This window comes from Podarcis erhardii, assembly GCF_964252035.2.
Source record: "Podarcis erhardii genome assembly, chromosome: 7".
Lineage (NCBI taxonomy): Eukaryota > Metazoa > Chordata > Lepidosauria > Squamata > Lacertidae > Podarcis > Podarcis erhardii.
Window position 1 is genome coordinate 23,869,459 of NC_138511.1, and position 6,481 is coordinate 23,875,939.

Consider the following 6,481-nt stretch of genomic DNA (forward strand, 5'->3'; position numbering starts at 1 on the left):
GGTTGCAGGTTCAATCCCCATATGATACACCTGCATAGTTCTGCGTTCCAGGGGGCTGGACTAGATGGTTTTCAGGGTCCCTTTCAACTCTATAATTTCCCACTCCTGGGGCTCTGCTTGTTTCTTTGTGTGAGTGTGCATGCACATTTGTTTGGTAATTGTAGAACTTTAGAGTTGGAAGGGGCCCAAAGGTTCATTCGAGTTCAACCTTCTGCATTGCTGGAATCACAGCTAATGAGAGACAAAGCAAAGAAATGGTGGCGAACGTTCCGAGAAAATTGTGCAAATTTCTTCTTCTTCTAGTGCAATGAGAAAAAAGAAATGTCTCAGAAATCTCCTCAGTTGCTGGCATTTTAGAGGATGGTTCTCTTTGCATGCAGAAGCTTTTCTGTAAACTTAGGATGCAACGAGGGTCTCTTCTCTCTTTATGGTGCTTTGGACCCCTGGGAGGCAAGCCTCCCGAAAACAACAAGCTCCTTTATTTGAGATGGCATTGACAAATGGCTTTGCGGGCCGGCAGGTTCTGATGCAGACCGGTTGAGTCAAAATGTGATTAAGGAACCATGTCTCCAAAGGCAGGGCTGGGATGCCAACGGTAATTTTGCATAGCACATTAAATTAATGAGGATGCCGGCTCCCCAGAACCTCGGCAAATTGGAAATTGCTCAAGGCTCAGACAATGCAAACGATAACGCAGCTTCCAATCTTGCCTGGGGCGATGGTAGTAAAACAAAATGGTTTTTAGATGAGCTGTCATTAAAACAGAAACATCTGCCTCCCAGCTTCAGAACGGTGTCCTTATATACTCCCAGGGAAATAGAAATCAAAAGGAAGGTATAGGTGGCTGTGGGGCAAGGCAAGAGCCCTGGACATCTTTGCCCTATGAGGAAAAGGCTGAGTTTGGAAGTCATGCTTAGAGCTAAGTCTGGCAAGGCAAAATAGACACGGTGGTGGCTGGCACCCTTTGGGACTAGTGGGACAGAAGACAGAAAGCCAATGGGAAGTGGTACCAGAGTCAATGACAAGCAGAGTGTCACAGAGTACAGTGGTACCTTGGGTTACAGACGCTTCAGGTTACAGACTCTGCTAACCCAGAAATAGTACCTTGGGTTAAGAACTTTACTTCAGGATGAGAACAGAAATCGTGCTCCGGTGGCGCGGCAGCAGGAGGCCCCATTAGCTAAAGTGGTGCTTCAGGTTAAGAACAGTTTCAGATTAAGAATGGACCTCCGGAACGAATTAAGTACTTAACCCGAGGTACCACTGTATACAGTTCAAGCTGGAGTTAACTCTTTATTAGCAAAAATATGATCTCCACAGACTTGGCTGAGTGCCAGGCCTGTTGAGCACAGCAGCTCATTCCCTGTGGGTCTTACTCCATGAAACCAGTTGCCAAGACTAAAGGTTCCTGCCTTCCCACAGTTGCTTGTGCCCTCCTTTCCAGGGCTTCCCCCCATGCAACTGGAGACTGCACCTACATGCAGTCAATCTCTTCTCTGCCCATTTCATGCCTCCACTGGTTCTGGGAGACAAGAGGGAGGGGAGCTTGTCACAGCAGGAGGTGGCGACACCCATGACTCTTCACCAGCCTGACTCATCTCTGCCTCTTGAGCTCATACTCTCCAACATTTCTCTGATGAAAATAGGGACGTCCCATTCCATAATGATCATTTTACTATTTATAACCCACACATTTTACTGGATTGCCCCAGCCACTCTGGGCAGCTTCCAACATATATAAAAAACATAATAAATTTTATTTTTAACCCTCCCTCTACAGGATTGCATTCAGATAGCTCAGGGGTCAGATAACTCCATACAGACCAACATTTCTTCAATGAAAATAGGGACATCCTGAGGAAAAGTGGGGCATTCCGGGGTCAAATCAGAAACTGGGAAAGCTTCTCTAAACCAGGGACGTCCCTGGAAAATAGGGACACTTGGAGGGACTGTGATCTCCCTCCTCTTACTTACCACTTACTTGCACTTAGTTCCCATTGAAATGAATGGAGCTTAAGTTAACCATGCTTAGTGGGTCCGTGGGACCCAAATTTTGATAATTTAGCCTGGAGATGGTCTGCTGCTACTTCTGCAGGGATCCATGATCATCCTACCGGTGAGTCCTGCAGGATCTGTTGCTCAGGATGCCTAGAGACTCTAGGGATGGGGTGTTGTTTAGGAGTTACTGTTGGTGGGGGATGTCAGTATTTAACTTTGCTGCTCTTCGTATTATGGTTTTGCATCTTTATTGTGAGATCTTATTATGAATTATGTGAGGATTGCTTAATTTTGCTGTGTATTTACTGGGATGTTTTCATTTACTCTTTATGACTAATTGAATTTTGTTAGTTTGCATTTAATTATGTAAATCTTTGATGCCACAATCCTTCCTGTGATTAGCTGTGATTCCTGTACTGTGGGGGTTGGACTAGATGACCCTTGGGATTCCTTCCAACTCTGCAATTTTACGATTTGCCTTCCTTTATATGACGACTCTTCACAACTTTTGAAGAGTGCTCTCATGTTCTTACTCAGTTCTCTTCTTCTCTAGGCTACACATACCCAGTTCCTTCAACCTTTCCCACAGATTACTTTCTTTCCTCCTGTGGAATGCCTCCTCTGAACCTGTTTTATTGTATAAATTACATTTATATCCCACCTTTCTCTTCTGAGTTGAGGTGGCATCCTCTCCCTCCCCATTTTGTCTTTACAATGACTCTGTGACAGTGGCGTAGTGGGGATTACTAGTGCCCAGGGCTGCACAGAGCAGGGGTGGGAGGGAAAGAACACGGACAGAGTACACATGTACATTCAACTGCCTAATGGAGTCTGTGTCACCCAAGAGGTCACAGCAACAGAGATAAGAAAAGAAGCGTTGCTCAAAGCCTCTTTAGAAAAAAATCCAGAGGCATACTGTAATGGTTCTAGGGGTTGCTCGTGCATAAGCCGGTGCAAACACCTGGCTGGGTTGCCTGAGTGAACCTTTTCTGTCCGGACAGCCACTCACCCGTGGCTGCCTCAATCGCTGGCAGAATCCATCAGTGGGCGTTTCTTAAACTTCTTCTAGCAAAGAAGCTCTTTGACACCTAGTCTCCTCCTACTCTCTCTGCGCAAAAGCCTTCTGCGCAAGGAGGGCGTAGGCAGCGGAGGACCGCTACTCTCCCCGCTGGTCCCCAGCAAGGAGTCATGGGACCGCCTCGCCGCTTCCCCCATCTGCCCCCCCTTCTCCACTGGTGCTACGCTGATTCTCTTCCCCAGACGATGGGCTGCCTCTCCCAATCCCGGGACACTCTCTGAAATCTCTCTGGATTTTGCTCCCTCCCTCCGGCACTGATGGCAGTTCCCTGACACATACTTACTGGGCATTTTAGGAAAGGACATTCCACAGGATAAGAAAAAGCTATTTTTATATGCCACAGCCAGATTATTACTTGCTAAAAACTGGAAAGTGGACATCATCCCCACCAAAGAAGATTGGTTAGGTAAACTATGTGAATTTACCTAAATTAACGGCAGCCATAAGGCACCAGTCAAACCAGAAATTAAGGAAGGAAAGGAAGTGTTTTGAGGATTATATAAAAAAACACTGTTTCAAAGAAAATCTGTTGATATGCATGGATTAAGTATATAAAGCTGAACTGGATCATGAAAAAATTAATAATAGTTGAATATCAAATAATATAAAAAACACAATGTAAATAAGAACATAGACTATCAAAAGATGTCAAGTTGAGGTGGAGGGAAGTCATAGCGGTGGAATTTTTATTTTATGTTTTTGTAAAGGATGGTATATTGATTGTGCATATATTTTCTAGAATAAACTTTATTTAAAAGAAGAAGAAAGAAAAGAAGGGTTGTTCCGTTTTCTAGAGAGGTCATTTCCTAGTTTGCAGCTAGAAGCCACTTTCAACAGAGCCCAGTGGCGGAAGAGTTCAGCTGTATTGATGCAGCTCTGGGTTTTGAAATTTTGTGTCCCCTAACAATTTTGTGCCAAGGGCACCCCCCCCCATGCTATGCCACTACCCTGTGAGAGGCAGGTTAAGCTGGGAGATGGTGCCTGGGCCCAATGTCATACAGCAAGCTTCCTGGCTGAGTGGGGATTTGAACCCTGGCCTGCCAGGTCTCAGTCTTGTACTCTTGCCACAACACCACACTGACTCTTGTCCCAGTTTCTCTCTATCCCTCCTTAAAGCGTGACATCCCAGAACTAGACATGGTCCTCTACAAGACGTTAAACCAGCGCTGAATGAAGCAGAACCATTATGTCCCATTGCTTGGCAACAACAGCTCTTTTAACACGGCTGAAAATCACATTAGCGATTACAAACATGGGTTCTTGCAGAAACTTGGAAAGTAACCTAATTGCGATCATTTGCTTCAGCTGCAGAACTCTGGGGGCTTCTGTTTCCCAAATTAAAGGCCTGTCAATTGCAGCAACCCCAGGCCACAGTAAGCTGGAGACTCTGCTTGCAAAATACCTGGGAAGACTTGATTGCAACCAGACGCCCTCCAATTTGTCTGTCAGAGCTCAGAAGTGGCTCCATACGACAACAAAAGCGCCGGCAAAGTGGGAATGAGGGTATCATATCCATCTTCCGATGGATGAAAAGGGAGGCGCGTTTGCTAAGGAGAAAAGGCTGTCAGCTGTTCCTTTTGACACCAATTGTTCGGAACAGAAGAAGCAATTAAAAGGGAGGCGATGATATGGCGGAATCACTGACATTTTTCGGGGAGGGGGGATATGATGGGTCTCATTACACGAGTCAATCACATTTCCTTCCCCAAAACTTCAACAGTAAAACTCTTTCATTGAATGTCTGCCACTTGAAGCGTGTGGGCGTGGTGGAATGGAAGTCAGAACATGTGCCTGGGAAGAAAGTGTTCTGCGGATTTCCCCCCTCCCCTCTTTTTGATCAGGAGAAACAATTATGCACCAGTGACCCCCCTGCCATGAGGTCTTTGCAGAAAAGTTGCTTGGCTTTGGAAGGAGAAATTGGTACAACCAGCCAGGGAACCTGGTGCAAGTGGGGTGGGGTGGGGAGGTGGTGAAGTGATACTCAAGCTACACAGCTCATTCCTACACAGAGGCAATCCCTACCAGGCTGAGTATGGCTTACTCCTACAGACAGCGCAAGACAGTTGCATGATACACAAAAGGGATGAGGGTTGTGATCATTGCATTGCAGGAGGTTGGGCTAGACAGGGGTCAGCAAACTTTTTCAGCAGGGGGCCGGTCCACTGTCCCTCAGACCTTGTGGGGGCCAGACTATATTTTTTTGGGGGGAAAGATGAATGACTTCCTAGGCCCCAAAAATAACCCAGAGATGCATTTTAAATAAAGGCACACATTCGACTCATGTAAAAACACCAGGCAGGCCCCACAAATAACCCAGAGATGCATTTTAAATAAAAGCACACATTCTATTCATGTAAAAACACACTGATTCCAGGACCATCCATGGGCCAGATTTAGAAGGCAATTGGGCCGGATCTGCACACTGGGTCTTAGTTTGCCTACCCATGGACTAGAGGACCCTTTGGGTGTCTTCCAACTCTACAACCCTGTGATTCTATAAGGGGACCTTTTTCAATATGAAGGCCACATTCCCACCCGGACAACCTTCCGGGTGCCACATGCAAGTAGCAGATGAGGACGGGGCAAAGGTGGTCAGAGCAACGAATATTAACTTCATCTTTCACATAGTTTACAAGCACACCTCTTCCATTTGAGCAATCAAGAGGCATTACCAGAATTCAACAACACAATCGAGCCAGGCAAAAACACTCAAGGAGGATATGAAGCAGACCACTGAGGGGTGTGGTCTGGGGAGAGTTCCAGAGGCCATATAGAGAAGCCACAGGCCACATTTTGACCTCTGGACCTGAGGTTCTCTATTGCTGATACATGCTAACATGAAAGCTGCCTTGTACTAGGACATGGCCTCTTGAAATCCTTCACTCCATGTGCAGGCAGAGAAATTGGAGAGACCATTTCACTGAGATTCTCCATTTTGCTAAACGCCCACCCTCCTGCCATCTGTGAAGTAGTATGGAACAGCTTTTTCTATGAGAAGATCTTCTATGAACTGGGACCAGCAAAAATCCTTGGCTGAGGAAAGCAAGGATGATAAATAATGATGTCAACTGATCCTATTGCTCAAAAGTAAACCCCATTGAGTTAGATCAGTTTCACTCCCCAATAAATATGTACACTAACAACAGCAGTAAATGATTCTGAAAAATACTGTGTTCACTAGTTGGCTGAAAAAACTTACCTTCTTCCTGCCTTTCAAATATTTGTTTGATTAAAAAAAATAATTCACAACTTGGACAGTATGATTTTGTTATATGGAGGGCATTCAAGAAACAGGGTTCTACAGAATAAGAGGCACCTCCAGGTGTTTCCTGCTTGGCAGGGGGTTGGACTCGATGGCCCTTGTGGTCTCTTCCAACTCTATGATTCTATGATTCTATGATTCCA